At 43.4% G+C, this 20,035-nt stretch overlaps 2 long non-coding RNA genes across 3 annotated transcripts; one reads left to right on the top strand and one right to left on the bottom strand.

Moving 5' to 3' along the window:
* Positions 1 to 1,715: 1,715 nt before the first annotated feature.
* LOC144587980 (uncharacterized) lies at positions 1,716 to 15,740 on the bottom strand. Its single transcript, XR_013543250.1, has 2 exons — positions 15,605 to 15,740; positions 1,716 to 7,126 (listed from the first exon to the last, which is right to left on the bottom strand). It is a non-coding gene; the product is annotated as an uncharacterized LOC144587980 (long non-coding RNA).
* LOC110088347 (uncharacterized) lies at positions 10,637 to 13,631 on the top strand. 2 transcript variants are annotated; one of them, XR_002302078.3, is made up of 3 exons: positions 10,637 to 11,389; positions 12,600 to 12,749; positions 13,439 to 13,631. It is a non-coding gene; the product is annotated as an uncharacterized LOC110088347 (long non-coding RNA). The 2 variants fall into 2 exon arrangements; XR_012085814.2 differs by having other exon boundaries at positions 10,645 to 11,389; positions 12,597 to 12,749.
* Positions 15,741 to 20,035: the final 4,295 nt, after the last annotated feature.

Here is a 20,035-nt window from a genome sequence, read left to right as displayed (position 1 = left end):
CCATGGCCCACCTGTCCATCATGTGGCGCTCTAAAGCTGGAGCCTATGAGAGGACAGGAGGGTGGAGTCAAGGGGACAGTTAAAGGCAGTTGGGACACAGAGAGGGATTGAGAGGGGAAAGTTTTGAGAGTTTTTATGAGAGAGAAAGGGAAAGTTGATGTGGTATAGTTGGTTTATGGATTAAAGAAGAATTAAAGATAGAAGTATAATAAAATAGACAGTCATCTGACAGTATTCCAGTGATTAACAGTTAGTAATATGAAAAGTGATGCTCATAAAGAAACATTGGTTTAATACCCAAGCAATGAGTGCAACGTAATAAAACGTCTATGAATAATACTTATGCAATAAACAATCAATTATATTTGAATACATGTTTCTGTGCAACATCTATGGTAAATAGTGGATCAAGATCCATTGGTGGCAGTTGGTGAAAGAAGTAATAAGCAAGTCGTGTCCAAAGGTGGACCTGGGGTTGAGGGAAACAAAACAGGGACACTGGGGGTGCGCGACAGGCCCCTCTTTTTTTTCTTTTGCACAAAGATACAAGATCCTTCATAATACATTGCTTTTCATCCACACTGTGTATATATGTACCAACATCTTGAACCAGACTTGGAAGTCAATAGATAATAAGCGGAGCTTCTTGAGAGTAACTGTCATGTGACCCCCATCGGGTTGTACCCGTTTAAATTCTGGCAGGTATGTTTTGCATTAATGGAAGCTTCCAAGTCATTTTCAAAAGCAGCTCCACGTAGAACATGTTGCAGTTATCCCTTTGAGAAGTTACTCGGGAATGGATCACAGAGGCCAAACTAACTGTCCAGAATCAGGCACAGCTGGCGAACCACCCAAAATTGAGGAAAGGTTCTCCAGACCACTAAGCCACAAAGTCACAGAGCTGTATCGAGTATCCAAAGTTATCTACAGTACTTGTTCCATCAGCGTGCATGAAGGCTATGCACGCAACTCCTTAACCTCTTTGTTGTTGTTGTTTAGTCGTTAAGTCGTGTCCGACTCTTCGTGACCCCATGGACCAGAGCCCGCCAGGCCCTCCTTTCTTCCACTGCCTCCCGGAGTTGGGTCAAATTCATGTTGGTCACTGCAATGACAACTGTCCAACCATCTCCTCCTCTGTTGTCCCCTTCTCCTCTTCCCCTCACACTTTCCCAAAATCAGAGTCTTTTCCAGGGAGTCTTCTCTTCTCGTGAGATGGCCAAAATATTGGAGCCTCAGCTTCAGGATCTGTCCTTCCAGTGAGCACTCAGGGTTGATTTCCTTCAGAATGGATAGGTTTGTTCTCTTTGCAGTCCAGGGGGCTCTCCAGGGGAGACTCCTTAACCTCTTAACAGAAGTCAACCAAGATTGTTTTGATACAAAATCTGTGTCTAAATGTAGATTGAAAAGGATGTGGATAATCCACTTCCCCTACGAGCATCTAGGGTATCACCCTCACCTCTGATACCTTCTAGAAGTAATTCTACATTTAATGAAAGTAATATGAATGAAATAAAAGTTAAAGTAAGCCGGATGAAATAGAAAATTAAAAACAGAGCTGTAGGAGGTACATTAAATATAGGATACATATAGGGTTCAGTCTGCCAGGTGAAGGCTCAGCACCTGTTAAACTGGGAATCGTGCCACAATAACTGTGTTTAAATTGTGATTAGAAGCTCAATTTTTTCTTTTTTAAAAAAGAAACATTTTCTCTTTGCTTTTTGATTTCTTTGAAAGATATTCTTGAAAAAAAATCCTTTTAGCTTTTACAAATGTATTGGGAATTGGGTTAAGAAAAGGCAGTTTACCCCTCACAACGTTTGCGATTCCGGCGCCATCACTTCTGATTAAGGTTCTCTCTTCACAAAATGGGCTGAAATAGCTTAGTAAGAATTATGCTGGGCAATTCTTAGCATATTTACTCAGAGATAAGTTCCACTGCATTCGGGCAGAGGACATCATGTTATCTTTTTTTCCTGGCCTTGTCAAGGACTGAAAAATGTTTCGCTTGTAAGCCTGAACAACTGTAAATTTCAAACATCCAGATTTCCAACTCTCAAGTTGTTAAATATAATCCAAAAAAGGAACTGGGACGTTCTTCAATTAACAGAAGAGGAAACGGTTTCTTGCATTGCAACTGTGCTTTGACAGATCCCTTTAGCTTTCTGATAATCAGATTCAGGGGATTGCATGTCGAGATGGCAAAGTCTGGAGGGCTGATAACTCTAAAAGCTAGTGAGCTTTGCGGCTCAGTGGTTAAACGGCAGAACTGCAATCAAGCCTCTGCTCATCACCTGTGTTCGATCCCAAAAGATTCAGATAGCCTGCTCAAGATTAACTCAGCTTTTCGTCCTTCCAGGATTGGCAAAATGATTGGTTGTGTCAGACACAAAATATTAATTTCTGTACAAGAGGGGGGAAACTTTGTGAATGGGGATAGAGGGTTGCTTCACCCTAACAGTCAGTCCATGGTGTTGCTTTGGTCATGAGCTATCTACAATATGTTGTTGCTGCTGTTATACACTGTCAAGTTGCCCCTGACATACGGTGCCCCATGAATGAACGTTTTCTAAAAGGCCTTGCTGAGCTCCTACAAATTCAAACCTGTGATTCATGGAGTCAGCCCATCTCAAATTCGGCCTCCTCTCCTCCTGCAGCCTTCAACTTTTCCTTGCTTTCTCACAATGCACCAAAAGTAGGGCAAACTTGACAATTTCGTCACATGTTTGCCTCCATAGAAAGTTCAGGCTTGATTTGATGTAGGACCCACTTGTTCTCTTCCAGGACCATCTGTGTTCCCAGCATTTCTCACCATTAGATAGGCAGGCTGGGACTTTTTGGCTGTTGTAGGCTAATAAACATCTGGAGAGCCTCTATGCTTGTTGAAGCTCTTGGATATACTTCCTGAAAAAGTATTGAACAGATGTTTGTAGTGGGCTTTCTTCTCTCTTTGATGATCAGTGGACCAAAAGCAACCTTTCTTCTTGCAAAAAGGAAGGAAGGAAGGAAGGAAGGAAGGAAGGAAGGAAGGAAGGAAGGAAGGAAGGAAGGAAAGAAAGAAAGGAAAGAAAGAAAGAAAGAAAGAAAGAAAGAAAGAAAGAAAGAAAGAAAAAGGTTCTCTTTCCAGCCCCCAGTAGATAGACAATTCCAGAAGTGTGATGTATTTCAGAGCAGGCAGGATGCTACAGTGAAGATTCCAGGGACTGAAAACGGGTTTTGTCATGCTAACTGTAATTAGCTTAAATACTGCCTTATAATGGCTGTAAGCCACCTTGGGTCTTTTTTTAAGGAGAAAGGAAAGTAAAAAAAAAATTTAAATAAATGAATAAATGGTATGAACGAATTGAGATATGCCTCCTACATTTAACAGTACTTGAGCCAGAGGGTTAGAAATAAGGGGAGGGGGAATGAAGCCCCAATCAGAAAAGGAATGTTTTGCATTTGAGCCAGCTGGGCAATGGGAAAACTATTCTTCCTCTTTAAACGTCGTTCTTCTGTCATTTATCAGCCTCAGCATTTATTTTATTATAACCCGGTCCACCCCTCGGGGCTTGGCATGGATAACAATGTGTCAACTATTCTATCGTTTCCTTCCCTGTGACCACCATAAGTGTTTGAATGAAAACAGCTCTGTCTCTTAATGAAGTCAACAGTTATGACAGGCTTCCAGCCAACAAAGAGATTCAGAAACGGAGCAGCTGAAGTGATACAGAGAGCTACATAGGGAGAAAGGACAGGACCTGAGTCAATGGATCACCCTCAATCTCCTTGGTTACCTCAGATATTATTGACAAGTAAGCCCATCCTGTAAAGCAGTAGTTCCCCATCTTGGGTAACCCAGGTGTTCTTGGACTGCAACACCAAGAAACCCCCTGTCAGCACAGCTGGTGGTGAAGGCTTCTGGGAGTTGCAATCCAAGAACATGTGGGTTACCCAAAGTTGAGAACCACTGCTATAAAGAAAGCTAGTTCCTCATGAAGAGCCTCATGGCACAGTGGTTAAACTGCAGTACTGCAGCCGAGTGCTCACTGGAAGGAAAGATCCTGGAGCTGAGGCTCCAGTACTCTGGCCATCTCATGAGAAGAGAAGACTCCTTGGAAAAGACTTTGATGTTGGGAAAGTGTGACGGCAAGAGGAGAAGGGGACGACCGAGGATGAGATGGTTGGACAGTGTCATCGAAGCAACCAACATGAATTTGACACAACTCCGGGAGGCGGTGGAAGATAGGAGGGCCTGGCGTGCTCTGGTCCATGGGGTCACGAGGAGTCGGACACGACTAAACGACTGAACACACACACACACACACACACTGCAGCCAAAACTCTGCTCATGACCCCGGAGTTCAATCCCAGGTAGCCGGCTTGAGGTTCACTCAGCCTTCCATCCTTCCAAGGTGGGTCATTTGAGTATGGGAGGGGCAATGTGGGTAGCCTCCAAAATTATCCTGTAAAGCACTATAATAAGCACTACAGAGCGGTATACAAGCAGGACACTTTGGCTTTTTTTAGCTTTCTGGGTGCCCCTCTGTTTCAAAGACTTCCAACTGCTGAAAGTTCTCATGGCAATTGTCCTTTGCCCAGTTCTCAGTGGCGTTTGTGGTCTGGTCCTCACGGAGCGCCTGATCAAAAATGAAGCAGATGCACCATTTATCCCCTTCTTTAATCGTTAATATGCCCTTTGCATAAAATTGGGCCCGACAGCAGTCCCCCGATAAGTCGCCGGGGGCATCACCTCCCCCACGCCCCTATCTCATTATGAATATTTTGCCGTTTCTCCTCCGTCGCCTATTCAGCTGGGGTGACGATGTCACAGCCAAGCCAATTAACTTTCCAAAGGAAGGCTTTGAAAGATGCTGATATAAATTCTTTTTCTGAAATCAAGCAATCTTTAATCTGCCCATTTCCTTCCTCCGGAGAGAGTGTGATACAGACTACACAAAACAGCAATTACATTGGATTTGTGTGGATTCCTCAGAACGTCGTGTAGTTTTTCCCCCTTCTTTTTCTTTCTTTCTTTTTTTAGGGGGTGGTGGTGGTATTCAATTCTATAGTCTGTAGAGGCCCTTGACGTGCAAGATTTCCTTGTAAGATTTCCTTTTCTAAATCTCAGGTCATTGTGCTTTTTGTCCCCCCCTTTCCAAGCATCCTGAATCTAATTTACAGGCTATTAATGTTCAAAATCACTCTTCTTTTATGATGTTTCTCCCCGCCTTGCTCTGCACCGAAGGGTGGTCAAACGGCAAAGAAATGCATCACCAGAATGATCTTTGAACTTTGAGCTGTTAAGCTTAAGCAGAATGGAGTGAAATAATCACATTTCTTTTTGGAGAGCTTTGACAATTTTGGCGTTTGTGCCCCTCTTTACCCCCTCCCTAAGGGAATGTCTCTTTGCTATTGTTTTGTCTCTTTCGTCTTGGTTCGTTTCCTTGCAAATTGGAATATGACATCATGTGACGTGATAGCATCAATCCGAGCTGAATCTGTATCTCAAAACACGTTCCGTTTAGTCATCCAGTTTGGGCACTTAGCTGTTTTCTCTGGTGATTTTTCTTAATTAAATACCCATGAGAATCTCACTCATAGAGCTTGCAAAAAAAAAAAAAAAACACTAATCAAATCCGAGAAGGCTTTACATTTTTAACAAATTATGAAGAACTGCAATTTAAGATTTTGCTCTCATTCTGTGAAGTCATACCGGCCAGGTGAACTTTGGTTCTGGTCATTTTCTTAAACAAACGCCACACAACAATTTCCTTAGTTGGAACTTGCACTATTAAAACATATCTAAATTGTCTGAACTAAAATGGAATCGGCAATGCTTCTGTCTAGAACACAGAGGAATTATACCAGAAAGATTTGGATGTCCTGGACAACCCAGATACAGTGGTGTCTCGCAAGACAAGCACCCCGTTTAATGACGAAATCGCATCACAGTGATCGCTTTACGATGTTTTAAATGGGTTTTTTTCGCTTTGCGATGATCGGTTCCCTGCTTTGGGAACCGATTCTCGCAAAACGACAATTTTCGGCCAGCTGATCGGCGGTTTCAAAATGTCTGCCAGGTAAAAAAAATGGCTCCCCGCTGTTTTCTGGGATGGATTCCTCGCTGCACGGGCAGCGAAAATGGCCGCCCTATGGAGGATCTTCGCTGGACGATACGTTTCAAGCCCATAGGAACACTTTAATTGGGTTTTAATGCGTTCCTGTAGGCTTTTTAAATTTCGCATTATGACATTTTCGTTCTACAGCGATTTCGCTGGAACGAATTAACGTCGTAATGCGAGGCACCACTGTAGTGTGGTTGCTGACCTAGAGCCAGACATCCTGGAGAGTGAAGTCAAGTGGGCCTTAGAAACCTTGGCTAACAGTAAGGCCAGTGGAGGTGATGGCATTCCAGTCAAACTATTTAAAATCTTAAAAGATGATGCTGTTAAGGTGCTACATTCAATATGCCAGCAAGTTTGGAAAACTCAGCAGTGGCCAGAGGACTGGAAAAGATCAGTCTACATCCCAATCCCAAAGAAGGCAGTGCCAAAGAATGCTCCAGAGACAGGTGACCCAGGCAAATGTCTGGAATCTGAACTTAGTGTTACTTCTGTTTTGAGCTGTCTATACAGTTGCAAACTCAACAGTTATTTTAAAAAATTAGAAGAAAAGACAAAACAAAATAAATTTTCTTTCCCTGTCGATCTGGCAACATTGACTTGCGCCACCAGTGTTGTACTGACCTTTTAGTTCTGTTTGGGCAATTTTGGGTATTATTTTTGACAATTATGTTCTGTCCTATCAAGTAGGGAAATTTGGAGAGGAACAGAGGGGAAAAATCCTTAAATCCTTTTTTTCTCCTGGCAGCAAGATTTCCTTGCATTTCACCTTTCTTGGGGATTATGCTGAATTTCCCAGAGGTCATGAGTTTGTTTGTTGGTTTGTTTTTGGGTTTGGCAGGCTTGGTTTTGTTTTTTGATTGGGGGTGGTTTTGTGTAGGATCACTACGTTCCTGCATAGAATGGCTTCTTTCCTATGCGGAATTCACCCAAAAAAGGCAGGGGGGGGGAAATGGAAACTCGTGCAAGATGGTTACAACTCCTGTGTAGAGCCATGTCTTTCCTGTTCACAATTCTGTAGTTCCCTGTAACAGAACAAGAAGAAAACGTTGGTAATTAAAAGAACAAAATTAACAGGAAGTTAGAAAAACCTGTTCTTGGAGAAGAAGTCTGCCAGGGAATCTAAGCATGGCAGGACTCAGAAAATCCCAAGAACATTTCTTAGTTCGTGTTTCATCTCTACTGAGTAGCACTATCCTGGTTTGTCACAGGCTACCTCAAGGACGTGGTGGTGCTGCAGGTTAAACCGCAGAAGCCTCTGTGCTGCAAGGTCAGAAGACCAGCCGTCATAAGATCGAATCCAGGCAATGGAAGGAGCTCCCGTCGCTTGTCCCAGCTCCTGCCAACCTAGCACTTTGAAAGCATGTAAAAATGCAAGTCGATAAATAGGGACCACCACGGTGGGAAGGTAACAGCGTTCCATGTCTAGTCGCGCTGGCTACGTGACCATGGAAACTGTCTTCGGACAAACGCTGGATCTACAGCTTGGAAACAGTGATGAGAACTGCGCCATGACTGGACTAAATGTCAAGGGGAACCTTTACCTTTACCTACCTCAAGGACTATATTTTCCATTATAAGCATGCCTGGACTTGGAGATCTTTTAAAGACCCTTCTTTTGGTTCTGCCATCTTTTAAGCCATGTCTGGAGGGAATGCAAGAGAGAGATTTCTCAGTGGCCATTCCCAGGCTCTTGAACTTCAGAGTAATCTAATGATGGCATGGCTATATGACATGGAGTCCTGGAAATATAGGAATAAAGGGAATCCAAAGCAGGTGGTCCATGTTAGGCCAATAGGAGGTTAGCAATTGGCCAAAGAGGCCATATAAAAGGGATGCCAGGTCTCTCTGCATCTCTAGATAAGTGCCAGGGCTAGGTTGACTGCATTTGAGTTTAGACTGGGAGTTTGCTTTCTTTTTCCAAGAATTCTTGAGATTATTTGCTAGAGCCAGGAGCTCAAGAGCAGGAGACTCTTCTGTTGACCAGCCAAGAGCAGAAAGTTCCTAACGTTTATGCCAGATATAACCCATAAAGTGGTTACACACCTTCTTTCACAGAGCACAGTCCTGTATTGGAAGAGTTTCCAGAGGACAGTCCTGTTTTTGAAAGTGTCCTCTGCTTGAAATGCTAAGACTGAAAGCCTCTATCCTCTTGAGCACCTTCTGTATTGAAAGTCCTGCAGGATTGAACCACTGGTGTAATCATTGCCGGGCAAGTGGTGAGTCACCACTTTTATACAACAGCAACAGTTGCCCGACAGGCATTATTACACTGGCAGAATTTACCGCTCATCAGAGGCTCAAGAAGAACAATCAAGGGAGATCAGGGATCTTGAAATTGCCCATTCACAATTACCAGCTGGGCTGCCACTTCAACAGATCTATAAGACACCTGGTCACAGTCGTTGCCAAGTGGGTGAGACGTGTTGTAATTCTGTTCAAGTTATAAAAATCATTTCGTGTAAATTAAAATGTCAGTAGCGTGTCATTAAGTCATTTCTCATGACAACCTCTTCCAGTGCTTTCTAGTAGAAAATACCTAAAAGTGGTGAACCATTCCCCTCTTTTGGGGGTGACCTGAGTCTGTGCAGATTGCCCAAGGCTACACAGGCTGGCTTTTCTCCTGAGAAGCACAATGAAGAATCAAAATCTCGTTTCTGGTTCACTGAGCTATCCAATCAGCATGTGTGAATTAGCATATGTAATTTATACAAATTGCTGTCCTTTTTTGTTTTTGGTGATATGTAAGTGGCCACCCTAATAATCAATCGGTAGGCTTCATGCTGTCATCCAGTTATAGTGGGCAGTGATGTATTCTTTGGTTCTTCTCTGTGGCTAAAGAAGTCTCTGAAGTCTTCGTACACAGCCTGTTAAGTTCCTGATTCATGCTGAAGCATCCTTGACAGTATATTAGCATAAATACATCATAACTAGTATATCCATCCAATATGTCAGGAGTTCAATCAATATATCATCCGTTCACCGTATCAGATATGGAAGGAGACAATCCAAACAAACATTCTAGTTAAATTTTATTTCATTTTGGGCCCTTGCTCTTTCTGAAAGTCACACAGAACAGTATCCTATTTGGCACATAAGCACAAATCACGTAAGTAGACCCACCCCCTCCTTGTTTTGTGGCTGGTTGCACAAATGTTGCACAACCAGGTGCACAATCAGTGCAAGACTCTGCCGGCAGCAGACTGCTGGGGCATGTGCAAAACTTATATAACCCCCCTTCTGCAATCACATAATGCAACAGAATACTTCCCTGTCATCTATTTTGTATGCATACATGTTTTTGCAAGCTGAAATGGTAGGTCCATTTTAAGAAAATGTTCTAAATTTATGCTGAGTGCCCACAAGTTGCATCAGGGTGACTAATCATCCCGTAGGAAATTTGCTGCTGGAAAAGGAGTGGAGATATGAACATGGGAGAACAAAGCATATTGGCTTGTGGGCTGTGCATGAGGCAGACTGAGCATCAGATCATGAGCATGGTGCTGTCATTCAGTAGAAATTGGTACAGTGGATGATGCTGAACCACTGAGCTATCCAGCAGTCACTTCATCGCTTGGTTTAGCTTTGTGCCTTACAGGTATAGTAGTACCTCGCTTAGCAATCGCTCCATTGAGCGATGAAATCGCTTAGCAATGGGGTTTTGGCTATCGCCAGAACGATCACTTAGCGATGGTCCCTATGGGGAAAAATCGCTTTGCGATGATCGCTTCCGCGCAATCAGCGCAAAGCCCCCATTTTCGGCCAGCTGATCGGTGGTTCCAAAATGGCCGCCGGAAAAACAAAATGGCCACCTGCTGTTTTGCCTCGCTTTAGAGGCACCGAAAATGGCCGCCCCTATGGAGGATCTTCACATAAGGTCAGTTTTGAAGCCTATAGGAATGCATTAAACATGTTTTAATGGATTTCTATGAGCTTTTTTATTCCGTTTAGCGATGAAATCGCTTAGCAATGTTTTTCCTGGAACGGATTAACGTCGCTAAGCGAGGCACCACTGTATATGAGAAGAGAGAATCCAGTACAGAAGGGCATGCCATTGCCAGCAGAGGAACATCCCCCCTCTAGAAGCGTGCATTACCTGTATGCTGATTGGTTAGTTGGTTCGTCTTGTGAGATGAGCTCAGACCTTAGAAGGGTGATTAGAAGGTCTGTCAGAACACTAACAGGATTTCAGCCTCTAACGACCTCTACTTTGATCCTGAGCATGTTGGCGTTTTTACAGTTTCCCATGCTTCTTTAGTTTGTTTGACTGAGAGGGACCTTTCTGGGCTCTGGTGGTTGTCAATCTATCCAGCATTAACCAACCATTTTCTTCCTGAGCAGAATTCAAAGACAGCCCCGCCTCTCTGCTAAGTTCTTTTCCCCTCTCTTTTGTCTATTGAAGCTTGCCAGGTTGTCAGTTGGTTCTTCATTTTGCTGTTATCTGTTCCAAACTGTAAGTAATGAAACATTTCGTTCTTTCTGTTACTAAGGTATCTGAGGTGTTGAGACAGTAAGTGCCAGTTAATGAGAAAGGAGCGGACTGTCTGAGGATCTTGAAGCTATTCTCTTCTCTGCATCTCTGTACTTCCGCTATGTATCAAAGGGTGAATTTTAAACAGAAATACAGAAGTCTGCAACACAGTAATGGCTCGCTAAACTGTGGCAGATAATTGAGTCCTATCAACATCAGAAGTAAATTGTGTAAAGCTGTGTATATAGGCCACCGGTTTGGAGGGTTTTAAAAGCAGATTAGGTAAACGCAGTGAGTCCTGTTGAACAGCAGAGTCTGGCCGTGGGAATCCTGCATTCTTTAAAGCGGCTAAGAAGTGCACTATATAAACAAGCAAACGAACAAAAGGGTCAGGCAAGTTACTTATTTATCGAATCCAGGTTTCATTTTAACTTGGGTTCCATCATTTTAACACGGCACCCCACTTTATGAGCGTTGCCTTCCTCTTCAAAGTCTCACGCCTGGCCGTGAGTGCACAACTGTGTCACTGTTCTCAGAGTTACTGGGTCTGAGCAGTGGCAGGATGATTGACATATAGCACAGCTACATAGGCCAAAATCACGGTTCATGTGCGTTGATGCCCACAAAAGTCATGCTTACAACATGCATAACTTAGTGCAAGACGGGGCCTGGGGAAGGAGAGAGGGAAGGAGAGAAGGAACCAGCTTCCATTCTCTAAACTAATCCCTTTAATAATTCCAGCTGCGTCCTGCCTGGCCTGGACACCGATTTGTGTATGTTTGCTTTGTCAAGCCGTCCTTTACGGTGCTTTTTATCGGTAAGTGTATTTACAAGGCCTTCATTACTTCCTAATTGTTTGCTGCCCCTTCCCCTTAGTTATCTTCCTCAAGAGCAATGGGGGGGGGGGAGAAAGAAAGAAAGAAATTCGGTAACAGCCCCTCTAGCGCTATTCATCTGCTTCAGTTTGTTAATATATGATGGTTCCTGCAGCCTTTTCTTTCCCCCTTGGTAGCCATAAAAGGGCGTTGTACTCCCTATAACCTTTTTATTCATCCTAACTCATCCTGCTCTTTAATTGTCTTATCTTTCTCCCTACAGCTCCTAGTAAAGCCTGCGTAGATCTGTTCTTTTCTCTCCTTTATCCTCCTTCCCTCCATACGCTGCAGGCCTCTATTTTTTCCCCCCACCCTCCAATCATGGGTCTCTGAAACAATCACATCAAAAGACATTTTCCTTCTGCGGCAGCAAAGGCCCCGAGGGTGCTGGTTTACCAGAAACGATACTCATGCTAATGCCAATAAAAATATGTATTTATTCTCTGACTGCGTTATGCAAATGAATTCCATCCAATGGCTTATTCACAAGGTTCACTAATCTATTCATTAGAGTCACAGCTTGCGATTTGTCACAGATACCCCGTGGTCTGGTTTCTGCCCTCTGATTGGGCGCCCGAGCAATTTTATTTAAAGCAGGATAATAATGAATGATGTATGAATTTTTCAAAATAAATCCTTTATCTTGTTGGCATAAATCAGACCTTCAGGATTTGTAAATGTTTCTTGACATATAGAGCCCCCTCATGATCATGCACTGGTGGTCACTGACACATGGCTACCTACACAAAATGGTTGGATGGTTGTACAATTTAACTGTTAATTAGAAGGTGTATTTTTCTTATATTTCTGACTAGCAGGCAGCAAAGCCATTCTGTATCCTTCCCTTCCCCCTAATAATTAATTCCCCTTTTCATTTGTCATAGAAGGCATTTATCCCTTACGGCTTGCTTTTTATTCAGTAATGATAAAATCACCAAAGTTTTGCAACCAAAGAATTAGCTGGTTATGGTTGAACCAATACATGAAATTCAATTCAGTTTGGCCTTCCAGCACCCCTTTCCACCAACGACTAGAGACACCCCAATACTAAACAGAAGACCCAAAAATCTTCCATTGATTAGAATGTCTTACCCTGATTATTTTTCACCCAAGTTATGTGTTGATTATTTTTCTTTTGTTCTCCTAAAGCAGGTGTGAAGAACTAAACTCCCTTTGGCTCAAGGTCTCAGTTCAATTTCAGAGAAATTTTTGGGAGCGGCATTCCCAGAGTTGAAGGAGCCAAAGATTAAAACCATGTTTTCACTTAAAGCTGTTTCTGCCAGGAAGTATGGTTTTGGACAGGTATTCCAGCTTTTTTAAATTCAAGAAAAGTCATACAAAAATAGAGAAATCACCAAAGGGTGGTGTCATCATGGACGAGATGTAACCAATTCAGAGCACGGTTACACTATGAAAATAAATTGGGAAATAATTGAGGATTTTGAAGTTGTTTTAAAATCATATGGCAGTCACATACTTTGTGGATTGTTGTGTACATCTTCTTGGGAAAACTTAATCCATTTTAAAATGTGTTGTATATTGATCGAGGAGGCTACATGGGCTTTTAGAACTGTATTTTGAGGCTTTCTCCTGTGCCTGGCCTCCCTCACACTACCATTAAGCAGTGCTGATGTGGTGTTACTTTTTTTAAAAAAAAATATTTATTGCGATCTGACATAGCGCTAATTAAGTATGACGGGGAAATAATGAAAACTGATTGGATTGCACATTTTCCCTGAAGCCCGTCACACAGGTACGGAGACAGACAGACAAGCAGACACACATGCGTGTGTGCACGCGCACGCACACACACACATGGGTGGAGAAGGGGAGGGAGCAAGGAAAGTGGCAGCTAGGGCTATCCAGAGGGAAGGCACACGAATGTGTGGCAATGAGAAACAAATCAAAGGAAGTGATAAGATCAACAGCTTCTAGGCTTGTGAAGATTAGAACACTCCCACAACCTTTACCTCTGTTTGCTCTCTTTTCAGATGGAATTGCAAGATTTCCCTGCAGCCTGAAACCCATGATCCTGGCATCCAATACTTGGCAAACCCCATACACACAACTTACACCAACAGAGGCATTCACATGTGCCAAAAGAATTCAAAATAAATCAATTTCACAAGTGATTTAAAATAAAGGACTCATGGCTGAGTACAATACCTTGCTTTCCAACCAAAACACATGTGTATGGGTTTTTTTTGAGGGGGGGTGTTTGGAAATCCATGCTTCCCTGTGTGTCGTGTAGTCAGAATTTTTTAAAATCAATTTCAAACACGCTAAACCTGATGCAAAAATGGATACTTCCCCCCCACATGTAACTGACAGCTACATTCAGTCCCATGACATGGTCATCGCCCTATCCTATGTTTTGTTCAGCTGAACAAATGCAGTGGGTAACTCATGCAGCAGTTGGGAATTTATTTATTTTATTCATTTATTTTATTTATATCCCACCTATCTGGTCGGTTAAGACCACTCTTAACCGACGGGCTTGATGTCCAAACTCCTCAGGGTCACTGGATCTTCTGAACAGTGTCTACATGAGGATCAGCTACAGCCACATCCTCTTCTCTTTCTCTCCTAAGATCAAGGGGCAAAGACGGCACACAGTCTATGAATATGCAATATGTGTATGCTTGTGAGCTCTGCATCTCTCCACTGTGGAGCATTTTGCTCCACTTTGCTCCAAGGGAACAGGGAACAGAGTGATGGATCTTCTTGCCCCATATAATCTGGTAAAGGACAAGCTCTTTCTTTTAAGGTAAAGGATCCCCTTCAATCTGTCCAGTCCTGTCCAACTCTAGGGGGCAGTGCTCATCTCCGTTTCCAAGTCATAGAGCCAGTGTTTGTCCGAAGACAGTGTTCCGTGGTCACATGGCCAGCACGACTAGACAGGGAACACTGTGACTTTCCCACTGTGGTGGTAACTATTTATCTACTCGCATTTTTACATGCTTTCAAACGGCTAGGTTGGCAGGAGCTGGGACGAGCGACGGGAGCTCCCTCCGTCGTGTGGATTCGATCTTATGACTGCAGGTCTTTTGACTTTGCAGCACAGAGGCTTCTGCGGTTTAACCCGCCGCACCACCACGTCCCTCTTCTATTAAGGCAGGCTTTTAGCAAGCACCCCATTCCATAAGGAAGCGGTTTTAATGGAAGAGTAGTACCCCTTATGTCTCACATCCAGTGCAAACAAGATGACTATTCCCTCCCTAGAACAGGGACCTGCTCATGGCAATTGTCCAGCGTTTTGAGGGAAATCCTTTTTTTTTTCACCCCTGCCACCTGATCCCCCACCCCCATCCCCATCCCCTTTTAAACTGGACTTGCCAGAAATTGAATATTGGACATTCTGCATTTTAAACGCACACCTCACCACTGAGTCTTCGGGGCGAAGGCCAGTTCACACAATTCATTGTACTGTCGATTTCCTTCTTTAAATTGGCGTTGGATACTTTATGCAAGTCGGGTGGACTCTTGTGCCCAAACGGCATTTCCCCAAAGCGTGATCAAAAAAGTGGTTTCTTCCTTGTGTAGAGCGGTGAAAGTCTTTATGAAACCAGAGGCCCTTTTGCTCCATAGCATTCTGTTTGCTTGTCCGAATATAGCCAAGAAACGGCCCATTTTAGAATTCACCCCTCCCTCAACTCTTTTTTTTAAATTTCCCAGCATCCTTTCAGGGGAAGTTGATGAGCAGTGACTCACTGAAATCAGGTCTTTCCCTTTTTTTAACCATTTTAGGTAGTCCAGCAATCCCCTTGGCTGGCACAGTTTTTGGTTCTGGAAGACTTTTCGGTTATTATTAATGCTTCTCCTTTGCTTACCCAACTGCTTACAAGGTCCAACACATTTCCAGGCCTGTCTTTCCACTATTGTTTAGAAAGATTCATTAGGACTTTGGCTGGAAATTATAGCGACAGATAGAGCTGGGTAATTTATGGCTTTTCTTGAAGGTTGCACCGATTATTCAATAAGTGTCCTTTGGCTCCCTCCCTCCCTTCCCTCCTGTTTCCCACCGCCCGCCTGCCCGCCCGCCCACCAGCCACTTGTTGGAAATAAACATGGCATTTAGTTGTAGAAAAGCTAGCTATTGAAGACGTCAGATGTCCAATATAAACCCTGAAGTGGGCCCTTCAGGGGTCTTTACTCACTCTTTGCTATATGTGGTCGTCACTGCAAGCCATTCCCTCTTTGGAAAAAAGACCCTTGCCTTGTTAACTCTTCCAGCGGATGAGACCACAGAGGCCCAACATCTGCAGTGTGGGTAAGGTTCAAAGTCAACCATTCATTTTCTGGACCAGTAATGGGGAGGGACCTGCTTCCCTCCCACTTTCCAAACGAGGAAAAACCGTGGAGCGTTACATACCATCACGTCATCTCCACTTCTGGCTGGTGCATTAATGTCACCAGCCATTACCAAAGATAATGTTTACCTTTACCCTAGTTGGTAGCAACTCAGATGAAGGACCGCTGGGTCAAAGTCCCCTTTCCATCACATAACTCACTGGCTAATCTTTGCCACTCCAGCCATTTCTCAGCTAGCCTCTCCTACCTTAAAGGGTTGGGCTGCAGATAAATACACTAATGTATTCATTTCTGTCCTATCCATGGGGTCCATGGGGTCATGAAGAGTCGGACACAACTTAACGACTAAACAACAACAACAGTCCTATCCTACCGTGTCAGATAGGGTACACTAGCTGAGAAATGATTGGAGCACCATATTTATACATATGTATAAATCTACATCTGTTAGGTTGAGCTCCCCCCAGAAAAGGGTGGATGTAAATGGGACAAATCAACTAAAGATCTAACTTGTCGGCAGAATCTGCTGTTTTGCACAGTATTGCTGGAAGGCGAGCATTTTAATCAGCAGTTAGGTACCACAGATGGAGCTCCTCTGAGATGAGCAAAGAGGGGAAGTGCAACTTCTGTTGGACCCCAAGCGCCCAGAATCCCACAACTAACAGGGCTTCCTATTTGAGTGCTCTCCTTAATGTAGGATTTTTGCACCATGAATAGAACATCCCAAGAATTTTCCCCTAAGTGTAGTCATTTTCTATGGGGAGGAAGCATTTTATTAAAGCGGGTATTGAAACATGCAATCGTCCAACTGCGCATTGAATTAGCACAGGCCAAAAAGTGCTATGTGTGGTTCCTAATCATCAAGATGTGTGGACAAACATCCTGGCTTAGAGCAGGTGCTTTTTCTCTTGCATCTATGGCTGTGCTCACAGGACACAAGAGACACATGTGCCCTGTGGAAAACCTAGATGTCCGTATCACTCTGCAAACACCATCCGTGGTCTTGAATCAACTGCACTGGGTTCCAATGTGCTTTCTAGCTGAAGTCAAGAAGATGGTTTTGATTTTCAATGATCCAGCTTTTCGGGGTCTTATGAAAGCATTTTGAAAACAATTTAATAATTTATTTATATTTGTTTATTTAAAAATAAACAAGATGTAAATGGCGTGTTGGCTAAAATATCTGCAAGACTAACCCATCCTGTACATGCCTGCTCAGAGGCCCTCTTACATATCCACCACCCCAACAAGCAAGTTTGGTAAGCACTGGGCTTTCTCTGTAGAAGCAACTCAGTTATGAAGTTCCCTTTTGGTTGCCCCCGTTCTTGCTGAGGTTCCAACTGGCGACTAAAACTCTTGCAATTCAAAAAGGCTTTTAGTCTCTGCCATTTTTTCTGAATTCAGCATTTAGAGACTATTTTTAAGCCTGCTTCTGGAGAACGTTTTTAAACTTTTTAAAAACAATGTTTTAAAACAGTTTTTAACCATTTTGATCTGCCTATTTTACACCTCTTTGGGAGCCCTAATGGACAGAAAATACTTTAATAAAAATAAAAATAAATAAAATTTGGACTTGAGCTAGACCTACAAGATTGTCCAGTATTGCTTATCTGAAGGTTTGTATAGTTTTATATTGGTAAAGGTAAAAGTCCCCCATGACATTTAGCCCAGTCATGTCTGACTCTAGGGGGCGGTGTTCATCCCCGTCTCCAAGCCGTAGAGCCAGCGTTTGTCCGAAGACAGTTTCTGTGGTCACATGGCCAGCGCGACTAGACACGGAATGCCGTTACCTTCCCACCGTGGTGGTACCTATTTATCTACTCGCATTTTAACATGTTTTCGAACTGCTAGGTTGGCAGGAGCTGGGACAAGCGACAGGAGCTCACTCCGTTGCGTGGATTCGATCTTACGACTGCTGGTCTTCCGACTTTGCAGCACAGATGCTTCGGATCATCATAAAATAGAACACAATGCATGTGTATTCAGAAGTCCTGGGTTCAGTGGTATTTACACCTTTGTAAATGTATACAGGATTGCAGAACACTTGCTCTGAACAGCTGAATGATGCTCCTATCACGACTCATTCCTATACTTTCAATGGGCTCCAGTGTAAATTAATATGGTAAAATAATAATTTCCTTTTTACAGTGGTGCCTCGCATAGCGAGGTTAATCCGTTCCGGATTAACCTTCGCTATGCTGAAGCATCGCTGAATGGGGCAGCAATTTCCATTGGAACGCATTAAACATCGCTTAATGCGTTCCAAATGGGCCAAATACTCACCGTTCAGCGATGCTTCAGGATGGCCGGCAACCATTTTCGCGCCCTCGCCTCACTTAACGAGGGCGCGAAAACGCTGCGCGCGGCCATTTTGGGCCATTTCCCGGCTTCCGGCGGCCATTTTGGCCACCGAACAGCTGATCGGCAGGGTTCGTTTTGCGAAGATCGGTAAGCGAAACGCTTACCGGTCTTCGCAAAGCAAATTTTTCCCCATTAAAAAAACGTTGAGCGATCGCATTAGCAATCCGAAAAAACGGATCGCTATGCGATTTCATCGTTATATGGTGCGCTCGTTAAGCGAGGCACCACTGTATTTGTTAAATATATGCTTGCCTCTCACATGCCTTAGCCTATTTAGTATTGATTCCCTATTAACATCATCCAGTTTTTTTTAAAAAAATCATGTGCTTTTTTTTAAAAAAATCTTATCCTATGTCATCTTTTTTCTTTTTCTTTTTCTTCTTCTTTTTTAATTTTTTAAATTTTTTTGCAATTATATTGAAGTCCAGACTGCCTCCACTTTGACCATAGATATTTCATGGAGGGGTCAGCTGCTCAGTGCAAACAGAATTTTTCCCCTGTCCAGTCCTGACATGCCCAGGAAATAGACTACGGATGTTGCTAATCAGTATATTAATCAGAGATGTCAGTGTGTTTCCTGAGCTATCTGCCTAATGATTCCCAAAGACAACTATAGAGGAAGAGTCGATTTGACAAGCTACAGTTTACTCCACCTCTCCCACTTTTTGCCTTTGTGCACATTCCATGCCTAAATCTTGGCTTGATTCTAAGGGATGTTAGAAGGTCCCTTATACTGAGATAGAACATTAATCCACCTAAGTCAGTGTTGTGTACAGTGGTGCCTCACAAGACGATGTTAATTCGGTACGCGAAAATCGCTGTCTTACGAAAGCATCATCTTGCGAAACGAAAAAGCACATTGAAATGCATTGAAACGGGTTCAATGCGTTCCAATGGGCTGAAAACTCACCGTCCAGCGAAGATCCTCCTTAGGGGCGGCCATTTTCGCTGCCTGTAAAGTGGGGAATCCGTCCTGAAAACACAGTGGGGAGCCATTTTGCACAGCAGGCGGCCATTTTAGAACTGCTGATCAGCTGTTTCTAAATCATCATCTAGCGAAAAATTGGTTCCCGAAGCAGGGAACCGATCATTGTTAAGCAAATTTTCCCCATAGGAACATCGTTTTGCAATCGCAAAAACTTAATTGTCTAGCGGTTTTGTCGTTTAATGAGGCAGTTGTTAAGCGAGGCACCACTGTATACTGACTGATAGTAGTTCTGTGGGGTATCAGAGAAGGGTTTAGTCTGATCCCTCCCTGAAGACACCAGAGAGAAAATCTGGACCTTGGCAAGCAAAGGAGATGCACCATCTATTGAGCTTTGGCCCTTCCCCTGTAGTAGATTCAGTCATATGTGCTAACCACCCCTTGACACCTTCTTCATCCAGTCCCTAGCTCAATCAGAATCCCTCCAGATGCTTCAACCTATTTTATCAGTCTGTCCAATATGGCCAATGATAAAACAGTGGAGCAGCTTTGCTCCAAAATACAGGGATGGCCAAAGTCCCGTTTCCCCACCTCCACCCCACTCCGCCTTAGTCTGAAGGACCTCACCCAATGATGCATATCAGACCAGAGGATTTGGTGGCTCTGATGTCTGTGGGGCTGCGAATCCATGCCGGGTTTTCTTCCAGATTTTCCAGCAGGTATCTAAGGTGCACAATCCGATCTCAAAAAGAGGATTCAAGACCAAGCACAAATTCTTTCCTACAGTGGATTCAGTGACCCAATAACATCAGAGCCATCAGCTTCCATAATGGGTCAGACCCATTATGCCACTTGATCCAAGACAAAGTGTCCTTTAATACCTGCTTCCCTGTAGGAACAGAAAGCAGGCTGTGGAGCAATTCTCTTCTGAACTTCTCAGTAGATACTGGGGCATGCCATAAGAGTGTTCATCGCTGTGTCTATTAAGCCA

The sequence above is a fragment of the Pogona vitticeps genome, chromosome 3 (genome assembly GCF_051106095.1).
Source record: "Pogona vitticeps strain Pit_001003342236 chromosome 3, PviZW2.1, whole genome shotgun sequence".
NCBI classification, from domain to species: Eukaryota; Metazoa; Chordata; class Lepidosauria; order Squamata; family Agamidae; genus Pogona; species Pogona vitticeps.
The sequence above is the reverse complement of the archived record's forward strand: the minus strand, read 5'-3'. Positions and strand labels throughout refer to the sequence as shown.